At 38.0% G+C, this 18,908-nt stretch overlaps 1 pseudogene; it reads right to left on the reverse strand.

Moving 5' to 3' along the window:
• Window positions 1–574: 574 nt before the first annotated feature.
• Window positions 575–9,742, reverse strand: LOC147911552 (vomeronasal type-2 receptor 116-like; annotated as a pseudogene).
• Window positions 9,743–18,908: the final 9,166 nt, after the last annotated feature.

Here is an 18,908-nt window from a genome sequence, read left to right on the forward strand (position 1 = left end):
GGACCAATTGGTGGCTCAGCTGGGATTTGCTGGTCTAGGATGGCCTTACTCACATATCTGATTGTTGACTTGATGTCACCTGGAGTAATAGAGATGTGCAGTCTATCTAGACTCATTCATATATTGATGGCCTCAGGCTTCCCAAGGGCAGACAGAGAAGGACAAGTACCAACAATGAGCAAGTGGTTTTCATGCCTTTGCTTATGTCATTTGTTCATGTCCCATTGGCCAAAGCAAGTTACAAGGCCAAGTCTACCCAGAGTCAACGTGGGATGCTACGACCAAACAGACAGTGGGAGAAGACTAATGTGTGGCCATTTTCGTAATCTTTCATACATAATTTTAGATGAGAATTAGTATGAATGTTTTTGTATTTGTTCATTTGAATGCCCAAGGAAAATTATACAAAGCCCAAACAAACGTAAAGCAAAAAGTTAAGTGGAGATGTAAGGTAAGTTTAGTTGGTACTTAAAGTGGATCTGCAAAAATGTGGTAGTTTATTTTTCAAGTGTAGACAAGTTCTTGTGACCTATGAAAATAAATTACATTTCGATTATTTTCTCGCTGAATGTGTTTAATTCGTTAACACATATGATGTGTTTCTCTCTGGCCTTAGGAAAATAACCTAGCACTTGGGAGCAAAGATGCAGCCTAATAGCTCCACACTGGAGGCCAAGATGGATCAGACATCCACGGCCACCATGACCTTGTACTTGGTGCTGTGGTAGACGGGGAGGAAGGTGACCCAGACACTGCAGAACACCAGCATGCTGAACGTCAGGAACTTGGCTTCATTAAAGGTGTCAGGCAGGTTCCGGGCCAGCAAAGCCACAGTGAAGCTGCCCAGGGCCAAGGAGCCCAGGTATCCCAGGACACAGTAGAAAGCAGTGACCGAGCCCTTGTTGCACACGATGATGTGGCGGTGTTCAGAGTGTGCATCTGTGTCAATGAAGGGAGGAGAGGTTCCCAGCCACATTCCACAGAGACTCAGCTGGATAAAGGAGCAGATGGGAATGATGAAGTTAGGTTCCTCTGACACCAACCACTGCCACATCCTTCTCCCTGGTGCAGTGAACTTGAAGGCCACAGCCACAGTCATAGTTTTGGCCAAGACACGGAAACAGCCACAGTAAATACAACTCCAAATGTGATTTGTTGAAGACTGCAGGTGGCTGTCTTGGGACGACCAATGAAGAGTAAGGAGCAGAGGAAGTAGAGGGTGAGGGAGATGAACAGGATGTAGCTGAGAGTGCGATTATTGGCCTTGACTGTGGGAGTGTCTTGGTGCTTCACAAAGACCCCCGGACCACAGCTGTGAGGACAGAAAAGCACAGAGCTGTGCAGGCCAGGGCCATCCCCAAGGGGTCCTCATAAGCCAGAAAGGTCACAGCTTTTTTGAGGCAGCAATCACACCCTCTGTTGGCATACTGATGATCTGGAAACTTCACACACTGATCCATGTCTGGGGAGAGATGCAAAGTGTCCTCAGCCCAGGTTCAATCATTCTCTCTCATTCGCATAACCCCAAAGAAGGCATTGGGTAAGTTTAGACAATTGTCTTCCTTTGTTGCTCCAGGCACCAAATAACAGAATGCTCTGCAGAGAACCATTCCCAGTTAATACTGCCCATCTTATTTATGGTTAAGTAAACAAAGCTATTATCCTTCTCAGTATTTATCTTGCATATTCATGAAAGCACTTTTTTCTCAGCAGAAAACCAAATGTCCTCCCTGTCTCTCTGAGCTATACCCCTGTAAGCTATGGCCTAGATTTACTCGTTCAATGAGCAAGCAGTTACTGGAAAACCTCCATGAGGCAGATAATATGCTACATTCTAGGGAAACAGAGATGACCAAGTCATAGACCTCACTCCATGGCAGTTTCAAAATGAGACCCTTTCTACCATCTAAAATGATCTCCAAAACATTTCATCTTCATTTCACTTCCACCACTTCTGTTAAGATTTTAGTCACTTCTCTCCTATGTTATCATAAGATCTTTTTACTCGGGTTCCCTGCCCTTGTCCTGCATCACAAGTGATACTTCTACAGGTAAGTGGGATCATGTTTAGCCTCCATTAAAAAATCCGACAAACTCTTAGGAAGACCAAAAAGACTGTATAACCTTGGTCTTGCCTACTTCTACTACCTCTGCTCTGATTTTTAAGATTCCCAAATCTTCATGTGGTTCTGAAACTGTTCCATGCCCACTCATCCCTGCAGGTAGCAATACATGCTTTTTCCTTCTACAGGGGCATTGCTCCTTCCTCTTTACATCCCTTTAAATTCTCTCACTTTTCACGTTTAGAACTACAATCTGCCTGATAACGTTTTCTGTGGATGGTGTGAGGTAGGGTTGGCGAGTCATTGTCTTCTTCATGAAGACAGCCAATTTACCCAACATGGTTTTTTGAAAAGTCTTTCATTTTCCCACTCCTCCTCAGTGTTTCCTTGTAAATCAGACGTCTATACGTGAGTCCCTATATGAGCAGCTTGTATCTAAACTTACCATTTGGTTCCGTTGATTTTCTTGTTTATCCTCTTGATGAACCTCCTCTATTGTGATGCTATAATACTTGATGTCAGGTAGAGTAAGTCCTCCCACTCTATTCATTGTCTTCAAGATTTTCTTAGCTAAGTTTTTCCTTTATCATTTCCATAAGGATTGTATCAATTGTAATTTCCACAGAAGGGGTCATCATTTTAGCTGCAATTTTGTGGAAGCTGTAGATTAATATGGACAGTTTTGATATCTGTAGAATTTTGAGTCTGTTCAGTCACGAATTTGATTTATCCCTCCACTTCTTTCAGTCTTCCTCCATTTTTCTAAATGCTGTTCTATAAATTTATGGACAGAAATCTTTTGAAAGTCTCATTGAAGTTATTTCTAGGTACTTCATACTTTAAGATGTTGTAAATGTCATTTTTTAAAATTTAAATTTTGAATGCTTATGACAGGTAGATGGAAGCCAAACTTTCTATATTAACCTTGTATTCAGCCACCAATACACTCAGTTAATACCTTAATTTATATGGATTTTACATTTATACCATAATATCATCTCAAGATAACATCAATTTTACTTCTTCCTTTGAAGTAAATTATTCCTTTTATTTCTTTTCCTGCCAATATTGTATCAAGCAAGACCTCCAGCAAAAGGGCTTATAGAGGCAGTGATGTTGAACATTCTTCTCTTAATCTTGCTTTCAACAGTGTAAGATAAAGTTCCATTCTGTGAATACTGTGTATGGGAGTAAGAGAGTTTCCTTCTGTTCCTGATTTGGTAAGTGTTGTTTCTGTTGTTGTTGTTTGTTTTAAAATATCAATAGGTGTTTAATTTTACTAGTTTTTCTTACAGTTATTAAGATTATTATTTCTCTTTTTTCAGAGATTAGTGTACTGAATTACATTGCATGAACCTAATTTGGTCATGATATGTCCTTCTTATAAAATATAGCTAGATTTGGAACCTTGATTTGATTTGATTTTTTTTTTTAGGATAAATGAATTTAATCCAAGAAAGAGAGTGGCCTGTAATTTCCTTTCCTACAATGATTTTGTTAGATTTTGGTACCAATGTTAATCTAGTCTCTCAAAGTGAGTCAAAAAGTTTTCACTTTTTCCTATTCTCTGAAAGAGTTTGAGTAGATGTATATTATTTTTTACTTGAATATTTGGGCAGATTCATCAGCTTTGTACCAAATAAATAGCTTACAATAAAATTTTGTAGAAATATTTTAAAGGATGGTCTCAATTTCTGTAATAGGTATGGCAATATTCAGATATTTCATTTTTTCTTGAGGCAGTTTGGTCACTTTTATTTGCCTAGAAATTTGTGAATTTCCTCTAAATTTTCATTGTATCAACATGATATTATTTATGTTTTCTTCATGTTAAAATTTTTCCATATGATCTGCACAGATTACTCCCTTTTCAGCCTTGGAATTATTTTGTTGTAATTTTTCTCTTTTTTTGAACACTGGTACTAGGATTTTATTGAGCATATTTGTCATTTATTAGAATCTAATTTAGTTTTATTTAACCTTTTGATGTTTGTCTTTTATTTTGTTAACACTTCCTCTAATATTTATCATTTTGTGTTTTCTCTTTTCCTTGTGTTTACTTTTCTGCTCTTTTTCTAGTTTGTGATGAATGTTTAGGACTTAGAAATTCAACCTTTCTTTATTTAAATATACACAATAATATATAAAAATATATAATCTAGGATTATATATTTCTCTTTAAGGATAGATTTAACTCCACCCCTTAAGATTTGATGAATAGTATTTTTAATTGGAAATACATTCTAATTTCCATCATAGTTTACTCATTAATCATCGGTTGTTTACAAGTGTATTTATTAATCTCCAAGCATGTAGGAATTGAAGTTAGTGGACGTAGTGTTCTTTAGATGTGCGTATGGAACATATACCAAAACTTACCACATGCCAAATGTGCACGTGGAAACTTTATCCAAATTGACGATATGCCAGACTATATCATCAATCTCAGTACATTTCAAAAAAATTGAAATTATACAAAAGATGTTGTGAAATTAAGCTTCATATCAATCACAAAAATAAAATTAGATAAAGCCAACATTTAGGAGATTCCAGCATTGCACCGTTTAATATCATAAATCTGAGTAATTCCAAGATGTTAATTATTGTATGAAAAATCTTCATTTTTGGTTTTCTGTCCCTCTTCTACTTCACGACCCAACTCCCAAACCCACATTGTCTGTGTTCTAGTCATGTTGAACCTTTTCTCAGCTCCCTAGAATATTAAATGCAGGGCTAATTTGCCAGTTTCTGCCATTTCTAAGAATTCCACCAAGAATTTAATCTGCTTTCATTAGTCTGATATAATACTAATGCTACTGCCTCTATGAAGAAGTCCATGACACTTCCCTCCCCACAAACATATATACTATCACTTATTTCATCCCATGGGTCTCTGTGTACCTATATTGCAGCCCTATGTCACCACCTTGAATTCGCATCACTGCATATTGTCTCCCCTACTCACCTGTGAACTCGAGGAGATCAGAAACCAAGGTGTACCATAAGCTCATTGTACACTATGGAAATACTTACTTCTTAAATCAAACACAACCTTTCTGAGCTCCTGCTCTGTGCCAAGAATAGCATCAGGCACTGGAAAAATAAGGATTTGTTCAATGTGATATAAATGTAGCTTTAAAGAAGATTAAAAGTAAGGACTTACAATACCATGTGTTAGATTCCATGAGAGAGATTTAAGTTAGTTACTGCGGAGTGGTCATAAAGGGTTTCCTTGAGATCAAAATGCCTGCAAAGATGCTGAAATGAGACAAGCAAGCTAGTTCAAGGTAGAGAGAGAGGGTATCATTTTGGGAGGAAATATTATTGGCTATATAAGTTAAATTACTAAATGGAGGAAGGCAACATTTTGACCCTGCAGTCCTCATCACAGTTTTTCCGTTTCTTTGGGAGAAGGGTGCATATAAAAGAGAGGTGGAGAGCCAGCCCTGATAGCCTAGTGGTGAAAGTTCAGTGCTCACCCCTTCAGTGGCCCATTTTGGTTTCCTAGTCATGGAACCACACCATCTCTCTGTGAATTGCCATGCTGTGGTGATGGCTCACATAGAAGAACTAGAATGATTTACAACTAGGATATAAAACGACGTACCACAGTTTTGGGGACAATAATAAAAGAACAAGATTGGCAACAGATGTTAGATAGCTCAGGACAAATGTTTCCCTTCAAAAAAAAAATAGAAGTGGAGAATGTCGCTGCAAGGCATATACTCACCTATCTCATTGGAAATCACATTCTCTGGGCTGGGAATGCAAGCAATACAACAGGCAGCCCTACTCTCTTGAGGGCTCTTCCTGAATCCCGGACTGCAACTCTCACCGCATACAGAGTGTGGAGTTTGGAGAAAATCAGATAACACTTGGTAATAGCTGTGACTTTTACCTAATTTTCCAGTAACTAGAGTGTTTTAGAGTATTGGGCCTTAACAAACTTAATCTTGAAATATCTAAATCCAATTCATTGGTTGGACGCCATGCTTATTGTATGATCTCAAACACTGGTACACCTCAGAAATACTGTGGGTTTGTTTCCAGAGCACCACAATAAATCAAATATTGCAATAAAGTGAGTCACACCAATTTTTTGATTTCCTAGTACATAAAGAAGTTATGTATACACTATACTGTAGTGTACTCAGTGTGCAATAAAATTATCTCTAGAAAACATGTACATAACTTAATTTTTTTTAAAAAATTATTCCTGAAAATTACTAACCACCTTCTGAACCTTCAGCAACTTGCAATCTTTTGCTTATGAATGTCTTGCCTCCATCTTGGATTGTTGGTAAATGAAAAAATTACTTCAGTTGGAAGTGAATTGTTAAATTCCCATATGTGGCTTTTTATGAAGCTCTGAGGGGGCACAAAACCCCAACAAGATTTTGGTTATTCATGTGTAGTGTAAGTAATTGTGATTGGGTTCAACCCACCTCAGTAATTCCCGTGTCCCACTCAATCACCGCCTCAGATAAAGACAATTCTTGACCACGTGGAGCCTGTTGGGAATATTCTCCTACTTTCACCTTAAGTCCAAGACCTTCGGGAAAATTCCAAAAGCTGAGAATGGTTTACTCTGAATCTGATTTTCCTTCATCAGCCAAATTCACTGAGTCACCAGCAGGATTGTTAAGTTCTATGTTCATCAGAAATAAGTGCAGCTAAAAGAGACACATCATCCTGTGGTGAAGTGGGCACGGGTGTTAAAGAGAAAAACCCTGAATTGGGGACAGCCTTTCATTGTCTGTAATCCTTGCTTCATAATTTACCTTTATTACAAGTATCCAATGAAGTAAAGCAAATGAAATCATATGGAGAACTAAAATATCATAATGTTTTTAAAATATCAGTTATTTTCAAGAGATAATGCCTAAAGACAAGAATATCAAGATGATCAGTGGTGATAAGATTCAGACAAATCTTGAGTACAAGGTACAATCTAGCCACCCTCATGCACTCTCTGAATTTTCCCAGACCATCAATCTGCAAAATGATGTTAGCAATACCTAAAGTTGTTACAGAATTAAATGAGATCATTTATGTAAAGTATTCACTATGATGTTCAGCACCAGATAGGCACATAAAGAACAAGTTCTCTTCTTGTCATTGAGGAGCTTCATGGGAGAAGACAGGCTATTCCCTATTGAAACGTCAGGCAAGAAGGATGTTGGGATCCTTTGTAACACAAAGCATTGATATTGACTCATAGCTCACTTCCTCGTTGCCACTAGAACCTTCTTGTGGATAACTTACTACTCAGGACTAGATATATCTCCTAGAGAGTGAAACAAGTATAGAAACTCTTGTGCTTTTCTTGGAGAAAGAATCCTAACTGCTTGGTTTGAGCACCTGTGGAACCATAAGAAAGTCACTTTTACGAGTGTACATTCTGTTAAGTCGAAGAGACTTTACCTGCCAGGGACAAAACCCCAGACCTTCCCCACTTCACATTGGCTGCATTTCTGCATGTTGAAGAAGCAGCTTGTGAAGGTTCCAGGCCACAGCATACACAGCATTTTACATACTGTAACTCCATTCAGTCATGCTTGTGTCAAAAATCTGCCAAGGCAGCCATCCTAAGGAGGCATTAGGTGGACAACTCACCAGTGTTTTACAGTAAGACTCATAAATCGTGCAAGGAATAAAGGGGAAACCACAACATAGTGAGGTAAATGTCTTCTGGATCTTTGGAAGTGTTAACTGTCTGGATAAAATTTTCAAAGCCAGGGACCTCACTATGGTGGTGTGAAAAAATGAGAGTCCCATGCAATGAGTCGAGGATGAAATCTCTCTCACTGTGGATAAAATCCCACTCTGATGTCGTGACCCATACTTTCCATATCACTAAATACTCCCAAGTAGAAAAGCTCAAGCTTATGAGAGAGTAGGCATCACCGTAAATGATAACCACATTCTCTTCTGTTTCCTCTACTTGCAAATCGTATGACCATGTCCTTGAGTAATATGAGCTTTCAGTCACAGGAAACTTTTCCACAAAGGCTGCACAGATTCCATTCCTGTCCATCTCTCCTCTCAAGTCTTAGAGAAACACAACACCTTTCTTGTCTTCCGAGATGACCAGCCCCACCCAGCTCCAACTGAAATGAAGCAGCAAAGAGTCCATGACAATGGCTAGAGATGTGTCCCTGGGGCCCATGGAATAGAGAGATGGAAACTGCTCATTCATCATTCAGGGTAAGATCAAAGGGACAATAGGTAAGCTAAAAGGAAACGACAATTGGAAGCAATATGAGGCAGGGGATTGGCAAAAATCACACTCTCAGTCCTGAAGGCTGTTCAGCAACACCTGGAGTGTTAGAAGGGGACAATTGCTCATTTCATTTTCTAATCATTTTCCACTCCCTGAAAGCTTTCTATAAAATAAGATCACTCAGAGTTCCAGGAAACTGCTTTGTTTCCTTCCCCCTCAAACTTCTCTCTACTCCAAATAAAGGAAATGTCATACTGCATCAAGGTCCTGTGCACGCACCCTTTGAGACCATATCCTTTGAGAGATGCACAAACTCAGTCTCCTCCTGTCTTCCTTTTTAGGCCCCTGAGAATGGCACCAAAGGAGACGTGGTTTCATCTCTCCCCATCCCACCCAGTCTTACCTGTGGAAATTTGTACAGTTCCAGCAGTGTTCCAATCTGGGCAGAAATTGCCCAGGTGGTTCCTGTAAGGACCGATAGAGACTTACTCTCTCTCCTGCAGTCGTAATTAGGGATGTCCTTGCCCAACCCTGAGAGCCAAATCAGGGACCTCTCCAATGTCCTCCTTTCACTGGGCAGGGCATTATAGAGATCAAATCCCAGAGACATGTTGGGCAAGATATGAGGGTTCCTGTTGATTTCCTCAATGGCAAAAACCAAGGCCAGAACATACTGGTAGTTCTTGTACTGAAACCTGCATAGAGGGATAAGGATCCTTAGGGAAAATACTCAAAATGATTTCCTTCAAATGCAATACAATGACTTTATTAAAATGAATTTGCTATTGATTCGAATGTCTGTGGCAACAGATGGCACTCTTGAAGCCTTAGAATTTATAACTAAAGAAAATCACATGACTCCAGCTGTGGAACGTCCTTACTGAATTCCACACTCATGAAAGAAACTGGCTAAATACACAGAAGAAATTACAATGAATGGAAAAACAGATCACATTCAGAGTAGACTTGTAAATGGCTCTTTGGTTCAGGATCTAAAATGCTTGTTTATATGAGCACACCATAAAATCCTTCCTAGAAGAGCAACAATATTATCATGAGATTGGAGTAAGCCCTGGGGAGGAAGAATAGTTGCAACTGGAAGATACTTGAGAAGCATAGACGCATGACATGTGCACTTTGTGAATGGGGCAACAGAAGGCTGTCAATGAAATTGCCTAAACCTCTGTCCCCTCAAACCTGTGCGTCTGCCACCATCAAAACCAGGAAACTAAGGTGAACTTCAGAGATCCAATGAAGGAGGAATCATGAACAGGCAGGAACAATTGAAAGAATCAAGAAGGACTGAAGGGACTAGAAACACTTAGGAATCTAAGAGAGAGAGCATTGTAAAGTTTAAAAAGCTTCTCATCCATTTCTTATTTTAAAAATAGAAAATTAAAATTAATCATTAACATCTTTAACGGTACCTATTCCTGATAGCCCATATTGTCTTCATCTTTTCTACAGATTTTCTACACACAAATAACACCTAAGCCAAAGAAAATTCTCTACATTTCTATTGCCTGCTATTTGTAATAGCATCAAGAATAAAATAGAGCAGTCACTTGTACTTATTTCAAGTGTTCTATTATTTGAGGATTGATTAGTACCCTAGTTCATGCTCATTGCTTGTTAATGCTCCCCCTGTCCTTGTGAAGAATAGGTGTTCTTCACTTGTTGGCTATAGGATTCGATGTGTATCCATTAAATCCAACTTGCTAATTTGTTTTTCAAATACTCTATTATTAGATATATGTTAGTCTTTGTCTCAGAGGAAAGTTCAAATTTTTCACTATGATGATATATTATGTCTACCACTCCTCTTCCTCTGCCTCCTTCCCCTGTACTTCCTCCTCCTCCTCCTCCGATTTTTCTTCTTGTCTTCTCCTTCTTCTCCTTCTCCTCCTTTTCCTTCTCCTCTTTCCTTTCCTAGTTGAGGCTATATTATCTTCACATGGCATCGTGTGTAGTACAACGACTATATCTTCATGATAAGTTGAACTTATATACCATTGGGGATTAACCACTTAATTCCTAATGATGCTTTTTTCCTCATCTGTTTTATCTCATATTATTATAGCTACCCTGGGTTGATTTTTGATTGATATTTTCCTAACATATCTTTATATCTTCTATTCTGTTTTGAATTTCTAGTTTTCCATGTTTTTTAGTTTTCACAAGACTTATAAACAAGATACAGCTAAATTTATCATTGTCGCATCAAATTTAACAATCTGTATTTAACTGGAGAATTTATTCCATTTGCATTTGTTGTGATTATTTATATCCTTCTTTTGCTCCCACTATGTTTTCCTTCTATTTTTCCCACAAGTTTTATTATGTTATTTCCCTTTAAAATTTATTCATTTATACTTGTTTTCCATATTCTATTGTATCTCCTCTATTTGGGTGAGAGTTATATTCTCTACTTCTATTTTACCACCAGCCCACATTGCCTGAAGTGGATATAGTTTCTCATACCCTGAGAAATTTATAGACCATTTAACTTTCAGTTTTACCCTCATGACTCACTTTAACTGAAACTAAGAACCTCTATTTAGAACATATTAAATCAAGTTTTAGGAGAAGAATCATTGAGATGCACACTTCAGGAACATTCTGTTTCTGTGAGGTGCACACATACTACAAATATATCTGATCGTCATGTGACAAGCCATGATATGGCCAACTTTAGTTCAACTTAGTTCAGGTGTGATATGATCAATTAAACTTGAAGAAGGGAGAGTGTCCAGAATGTCCAGAAGTCCCATGTGTTCCAATGTTAGAGCATTAAATACTGAGAACAAGGAAGAATGGTGCAGGTGTTGTATAAATAAATTGCAATGTCTAAAGAGCAGAGAACAGCATCCACATTAAACTTATTGCAGATTGTGTCACATTTCTGAAGATAAAGCACCCCTTTAGAGGAAAAATGAAGAATGCTTTTGTGTCAGTTGGGGCCTCCAAATGATGATGTGGAGTTAGGAGTACAAGAAGATTATTGTGGCATAACGCCTGTGAAAAATCATAGGCTTGGGTAGGGACAGCCCGCACACTCAGATACGGATTTTACTGCCTCTGAAATGAAAAAAAATAAGGAATGTTAGGCAGAGGAGCTTTGAATCACAATGTGGAGATGTTAGTCTCCATCCGAGACCTACTGAATCAGAATGTTTGGGCTGGGGTACAGCAAACCTTCTGTGTTTTAACAAGGCTTCCAGAAAATTCAGATCCATAATCAAGTTTGAGGTTGACGGGTTTCAAAAAAAAGCACCGTACCAAAGAAGTGAACACTGAAAAATTAAAACAAATGTCTCAGTACTTTGTGTTAATGTGATTTTTAAAAAATGCAAAACACAAACTACTTTAAAGAATGTGCATAAAATTTAAAACCATCTTGAACCAAGAGCTTAATCTATACTTAGAGACACTGGATTTGGAGAAAAAGAAAAGAAGTAAAATACTAATGAATTTTTCATCTAACATTGAGGAGGCAGTGAGGCAAGACTTCAGATTCTGGGTTCTTCTTATTTCTCAAATTGAAAATATTGTAAAATAGGGGCCACCCTGGTAGCATAGTGGTTAAGTTTGCATGCTCTGCTTTGGTGGTCTAGGGTTCATGGCTTCAGATCCCAGGTGCGGACCTCTGCACCGCTCATCAACCCATGCTGTGGTGGTGTCGCATATAAAGTAGAGGAAGATGGTCATGGATGTTAGCCCAGGGCCAATTTTCCTCAGCAGAAAAAAAAATTCTAAAATAGAATGTGAAAAAGATGTATATATCCAACATGGTGGAGAAAAGTTTAATAAGGAAAATTACTTTAAATGGAGCAAAACAAGGAAAAAAGAAAAAAAGCAAAGTACAAAATTTAAAAATAGAACCACAGAGATAATGCTACATATAGCACTTATACTATACTGAAGTTACTTAAATCACTTTTTCAATATTGACTGTTACTCTACATTCCACGAAGACCTAGGAAACTAACACTGAACATAGATGCTGAAAGAAAGGAGATAGTCAGTGATATTCCATACACGTGCTCACAAAAGTAAAGCCACAACTAATATGAAACTTTTATATATGAATGTGTATAATGGTACACATATCTGAAGGCAAAATATTTAGGGACTAAAAGGTGGTTAGCAGGCAAAATGTATATGTTCAACTATAGTATCATATATTTAAAAAAGGATTTTAAAAATATGAAGTAAAGTGAACCTATCTACAACCAAAGTAAGAGTATTCAATTAACTTCTCAGCATTTGTCCAAAAAATGTCAATATAGAAATCATATATATTGTTAATCTTGATTTATCATTAAATATGTTTGGAGCATACACACACACATACCTGCATATAAATATCAAACACCCTACTCCAAAGCAAAGAAAGCATATTATTATAAAATTAAGTCCTATCCTTGTCCAACAAGCAATTTCGACATAGCAATCAATTCCTGAAGCCGCCAGAAGAGAGATACATGGCCAACCACAGACATTCCGACTCAGTAGCTCATCAGAGGAACGGGCAGAATTGAAATCCAGTTCCTTAACCAACTTGCACGCAAATATGCTCATTAACTGCCAACATATCTTAAACAAATCAGACAATTTATAAGCCAATAAACACTCTCATGAATAACTGTTTGGTCAAACAGGAAATCAAACCAATGATTAGAAAGCAGTGGTGATGGTTTGTAATTGGTATTTGAGTGGTGAACACGATGTAATCTATGCAGAAATAGAAGCATAATGATATACACCTATTTTTTTTTTAATTTTTTGTTTATTGCAGTAACATTGGTTTATAACATTGTAAAAATTTCAGGTGTACATCATTGTACTTCTATTTCTGCATAGATTACATCATGTTCACCACCAAAATACTAATTACAACACATCACCACACACATGTACCGAATTATCCCTTTCACCCTCCTCCCTCCCCCCTTCCCCTCTGGTAACCACCAATCCAATCTCTGTCTCTATGTGTTTGTTTATTGTTGTTATTATCTACTACTTAATGAAGGAAATCATACGGTATTTGACCTTCTCCCCCTGACCTATTTCACTTTGCATTATACCCTCAGTGTCCATCCATGTTGTCACAAATGGCTGGATTTCATCTTTTCTTATGGCTGAGTAGTATTCCATTGTGTATATATACCACAGCTTCTTTATCCATTCGTCCCTTGATGGGCACTTAGGTTGCTTCCAAGTCTTGGCTATTGTGAATAACGCTGCAATGAACACAGGGGTGCATGTACCTTTGCAAATTGGTGTTTTCAAGTTCTTTGGATAAATACCCAGCAGTGGAATAGCTGGATCATATGGTAGTTCTAGCCTTGATTTTTTGAGGAATCTCCATACTGTTTTCCATAGAGGCTGGACCAGTTTGCACTCCCACCAGCAGTGTATGAGAGTTCCCTTCTCTCCACATCCTCTCCAACACATGTTGTTTCCTGTCTTGTTAATTATAGCCATTCTGACGGGCGTGAGGTGATATCTCATTGTAGTTTTGATTTGCATTTCCCTGATAGTTAGTGATTTTGAACATCTTTTCATGTGTCTGTTGGCCATCTGTATATCTTCTTTGGAGAAATGTCTGTTCAGATCTTTTGCCCATTTTTTAATTGGGTTGTTAGTTTTTTTGTTGTTGAGATGCATGAGTTCTTTATATATTTTGGAGATTAAGCCCTTATCAGATGTATGGTTTGCAAATATCTTCTCCCAATTGTTAGGTTGTCTTTTCGTTTTGTTGATGGTTTCCTTTGCTGTGCAGAAGCTTTTTAGTTTGATGTAGTCCCATTTGTTTATTTTTTCTATTGTTTCTCTTGCCCGGTCAGATGTGCTGTTTGAAAAGATATTGCTAAGACCGATGTTGAAGAGCGTACTGCCTATGTTTTCTTCGAGAAGTTGTATAGTTTCAGGTCTTACATTCAAGTCTTTAATCCATTTGGAGTTAATTTTTGTGTATGGTGTAAGGTAAGGGTCTACTTTCATTTTTTTGCATGTGGCTATCCAGTTTTCCCAACACCATTTGTTGAAGAGACTTTCTTTTCCCCATTGGATGTTCTTGGCTCTTTTGTCAAAGATTAGCTGTCCATAGACATGTGGGTTTATTTCTGGGCTTTCAATTCTAGTCCATTGATCTGTGTGTCTGTTTTTGTGCCAGTACCATGCTGTTTTTGTTACTATAGCTTTGTAGTAAATTTTGAAATCAAAGAGTGTGATACCTCCAGCTTTGTTCTTTTTTCTCAGGATTCCTTTAGCTATTCGAGGTCTTTTGTTGTTCCATATAAATTTTAGGATTCTTTGTTCTATTTCTGTGAAAAATGTTGTTGGAACTTTGATAGGGATTGCATTGAATCTATAGATGGCTTTAGGAAGTATGGACATCTTAACTATGTTAATTCTTCCAATCCAAGAGCACGGAATATCTTTCCATTTCTTTGTGTCTTCTTCAATTTCTTTCAGAAATGTTTTATAGTTTTCGGTGTACAGATCTTTCACCTCTTTGGTTAAGTTTATTCCTAGGTATTTTATTCTTTTTGTTGCAATTGTAAATGCGATGGTATTCTTAATTTCTCTTTCTGCTACTTCGTTGTTAGTGTATAGAAATGCAACTGATTTTTGTATGTTGGTTTTGTATCCTGCAACTTTACCATATTCGTTTATTACTTCTAAAAGTTTTCTGGTGGATTCTTTAGGGTTTTCTATATATAAAATCATGTCATCTGCAAATAGTGAGAGTTTCACTTCTTCCTTTCCAATTTGGATCACTTTTATTTCTTTCTCTTGCCTGATTGCTCTGGCTAGGACTTCTAATACTATGTTAAATAGGAGTGGTGACAGTGGGCATCCTTGTCTGGTTCCTGTTCTTAGAGGGATAGCTTTCAGTTTTTCACCATTGAGGATGATATTAGCTGTGGGTTTCTCATATATGGTCTTTATTATGTTGAGGGACTTTCCTTCTATACCCATTTTATTCAGAGTTTTTATCATAAATGGATGCTGTATCTTGTCAAATGCTTTCTCTGCATCTATTGAGATGATCATGTGATTTTTGTTCTTCATTTTATTAATGTGGTGTATTACGTTGATTGATTTGCGAATGTTAAACCATCCCTGCATACCTGGAATAAATCCCACTTGATCATGGTGTATAATCTTTTTAACGTATTGTTGTATGCGATTTGCTAGTATTTTGTTGAGGATTTTCGCATCGATGTTCATCAGTGATATCGGCCTGTAATTTTCTTTTTTTGTGTTGTCCTTGTCTGGTTTTGGTATCAGGGTAATGTCAGCTTCGTAGAATGAGTTAGGTAGCTTCTCCCCCTCCTCAATTTGTTGGAAGAGTTTGAGAAGCATAGGTATTAAGTCTTCTTTGAATGTTTGGTAGAATTCACCAGGGAAGCCGTCTGGTCATGGACTTTTATTTTTGGGGAGGTTTTTGATTACTGTTTCGATCTCCTTACTGGTGATTGGTCTATTCAAATTCTCTACTTCTTCTTGATCCAGTTTTGGAAGGTTGTATGATTCTAAGAATTTATCCATTTCTTCCAGATTGTCGAATTGGTTGGCATATAGCTTTTCATAGTATTCTCTTATAATCTTTTGTATTTCTGAGGTGTCTGTTGTAACCTCTCCTCTTTCATTTCTGATTTTACTTATTTGTGCCTTCTCTCTTTTGTTCTTGGTGAGTCTAGCTAAAGGTTTGTCAATTTTGTTGATCTTTTCAAAGAACCAGCTCTTGGTTTTATTAATTTTTTCTATTGTTTTTTTGGTCTCTATTTCGTTTATTTCTGCTCTGATTTTTATTATTTCCCTTCTTCTACTGATTTTGGGCTTTGTTTGTTCTTCTTTTTCCAGTTCCTTTAGATGCATTGTTAGATTGTTTATTTGAGATTTTTCTTGTTTGTTGAGATAGGCCTGTATTGCTATAAACTTCCCTCTTAGAACCACTTTTGCTGTATCCCATAAATTCTGGCATGTCGTATTTTCATTTTCATTTGTCTCCAGGTATTTTTTGATTTCTTCTTTGATTTCTTCGTTAACCCAGTCGTTGTTCAGTAGCATTTTGTTTAATCTCCATGTATTTGTGGCTTTTCTGATTTTCTTCCTATAGTTGATTTCTAGTTTCATACCGTTGTGGTCAGAAAAAATGCTTGGTATTATTTCAATCTTCTTAAATTTATGGAGACTTGTTTTGTGGCCTAATATGTGATCAATCCTGGAGAATGTTCCATGTGCCTTTGAAAAGAACGTGTATTCTTCGGTTTTTGGATGGAATGCTCTGTATATATCTACTAGGTCCATCTGTTCTAGTGTGTCGTTTAAGGCCAATGTTTCCTTATTGATCTTCTGTTTGGATGGTCTATCCTTTGGGGTAAGTGGAGTGTTAAAGTCCCCTACTATTATTGAGTTACAGTCTATTTCCGTTTTTATGTCTGTTAATAATTGCTTTATGTATTTAGGTGCACCTACATTGGGTGCGTAGATATTTACAAGTGTTACATCCTCTTGTTGGATTGTTCCCTTGATCATTATGTAATGCCCTTCTTTGTCTCTTTTTACCGTTTTTGTTTTAAAGTCTATTTTGTCTGATATGAGTACTGCTACCTCAGCTTTCTTTTCATTGCCATTTGCGTGGAGTATCTTTTTCCATCCCTTCACTTTCAGTTTGTGAGTGTCTTTAGGTCTGAAGTGTGTCTCTTGTATGCAGCATATATATGGGTCTTGTTTTTTTATCCAGTCAGCCACCCTATGCCTTTTAATGGGAGCATTTAGTCCATTGACGTTTAAAGTAGCTATTGATAAGTATGTACTTACTGCCAGTTTTTAACTTTTTTTTTCTCAGTGTTTTAGTAGTCCTTCTCTGTTCCTTACTTCTTCTATACAGAGTTGATGGTCACTTTAGTTTGACCTCTGTCTGAAAGCTGTACTCTTTAACTCCCCTCCTCCCTCCTTTTATGTTTTTAATATCATATCTAACCTCTTTGTTGTGCATTTGTATCCATTACATTCTTATCATGGAAATAGATAATTTTTCCTATTTGTGATCTTCTCTTTTCCCCTTAAATCAGTCCCTTTAACATTTCTTGTAGCACTGGTTTCTTGGTGACAAACTCCTTTAATTTTTGCTTATCTGGGAAAATTTTGATCTCTCCTTCCATTTTGAATGATAACCTTGCTGGGTAGAGTATTCTTGGCTGTAAGTTTTTTCCTTTTAGCACTTTAAATATATTGTGCCATTCTCTTCTAGCCTGTAAGGTTTCTGCTGAGAAGTCAGCTGATAGCCTTATGGGGTTTCCTTTGTATGTAACTTGACATTCTCTTGCAGCATTTAGGATTCTCTCTTTATCTTTAATTCTGGACATTTTGATTATGATGTGTCTTGGTGTGGGCCTCTTTGGGTTTATGTTGTTTGGGGCTCTCTGTGCTTCCTGTACCTGGATGTCTGTTTCCTTCCTTAGGTTAGGGAAGTTTTCATCTATTATTTCTTGAAATAGATTCTCTGACCCCTTGTCTCGCTCTTCTCCTTCCGGGACACCTATAACACGGATGTTAGTGCGCTTGATGTTGTCCCAGAAGTCCCTTAGACTGTCCTCACTCTTTTTAATTCTTTTCTCTTTTACCTGTTCACCTTGGGTAATTTCTTCTAGTCTTTCTTCCAGCTCACAGATCCATTCTTCTGTATCCTCTACTCTGCTTTTGAGTCCCTCTAATGAATTTTTCATTTCCAGTATTGTATTCTTCATTTCTGATTGGTTCTTTTTTATATCTTACATTTCTTTGTTGACATTCTCACTGACTTCATCTATTCTTCTCCCCAGATCAGTGAGCATCCTTAACACTCTTAGTTTGAACTCTCTGTCGGGTAGGTTGCTCATTTCTGTTTCACTTAGTTCCTTTTCTGGGGTTTTGTCCTGTTCCTTTACTTGGAATGTATTCCTTTGCCTCCTCATTTTGCCTCTTTCCCTGTGCTTGTGTCTACGTATTAGGTAGGTCAGCTACGTCTCCTGCTCTTAGATAGGTGACCTTATGTAAGTGATGCCTTCAGGCTTCCAGTGTGCTTCCTTCAGTTCTCAATGTTCCAGGGGTGGCCCCTATGTGGGCTACATGTGTCCTTCTATTGTGGCCTGTTAGCCCTCCCTATAGGTGCCCAGGGAGGCTGAGTTATGCTCCTGGCCAGCTGTTGTAATGCTCAGCTGCTTGTAGTTGTTGTGGGCCCGTCAGTCTCTTTATCAGGTGTGGGGCACCCCAGCACAGTTGGCTGTAAGTTCTAATACCACATGTGTGTTGCAGTATTTCTTTTAACTGAGTAGGCCCCCAGCGTGGCAGGTTGTTAGGCTCAGGGCCTTACAATTGCAGTAAGCCAATAGCCTATTATGTCTCTTGTCAGCTCTCTGAGGATTGCAGCTGGGTGGGGCTGGCCTCAGGCACAGGAGCACCCAATTGTTTCAGGCTTTGGAAGGTGGGGCAAACCTCCTATGTGGGTCTTTGAGAAGCACAAGTCTTCTGCAGCTGACAAGCCCTGTCGCCCACAGGTCCACACACACAGTCAACACAGTCCTGCCCCGTGTGAGCGCCCCGACCTCCCCAAGCAGACCCAGTCT

Source organism: Ceratotherium simum, unplaced genomic scaffold (genome assembly GCF_057802395.1).
Source record: "Ceratotherium simum simum isolate JZ-2026a unplaced genomic scaffold, ASM5780239v1 HiC_scaffold_43, whole genome shotgun sequence".
NCBI lineage: Eukaryota > Metazoa > Chordata > Mammalia > Perissodactyla > Rhinocerotidae > Ceratotherium > Ceratotherium simum.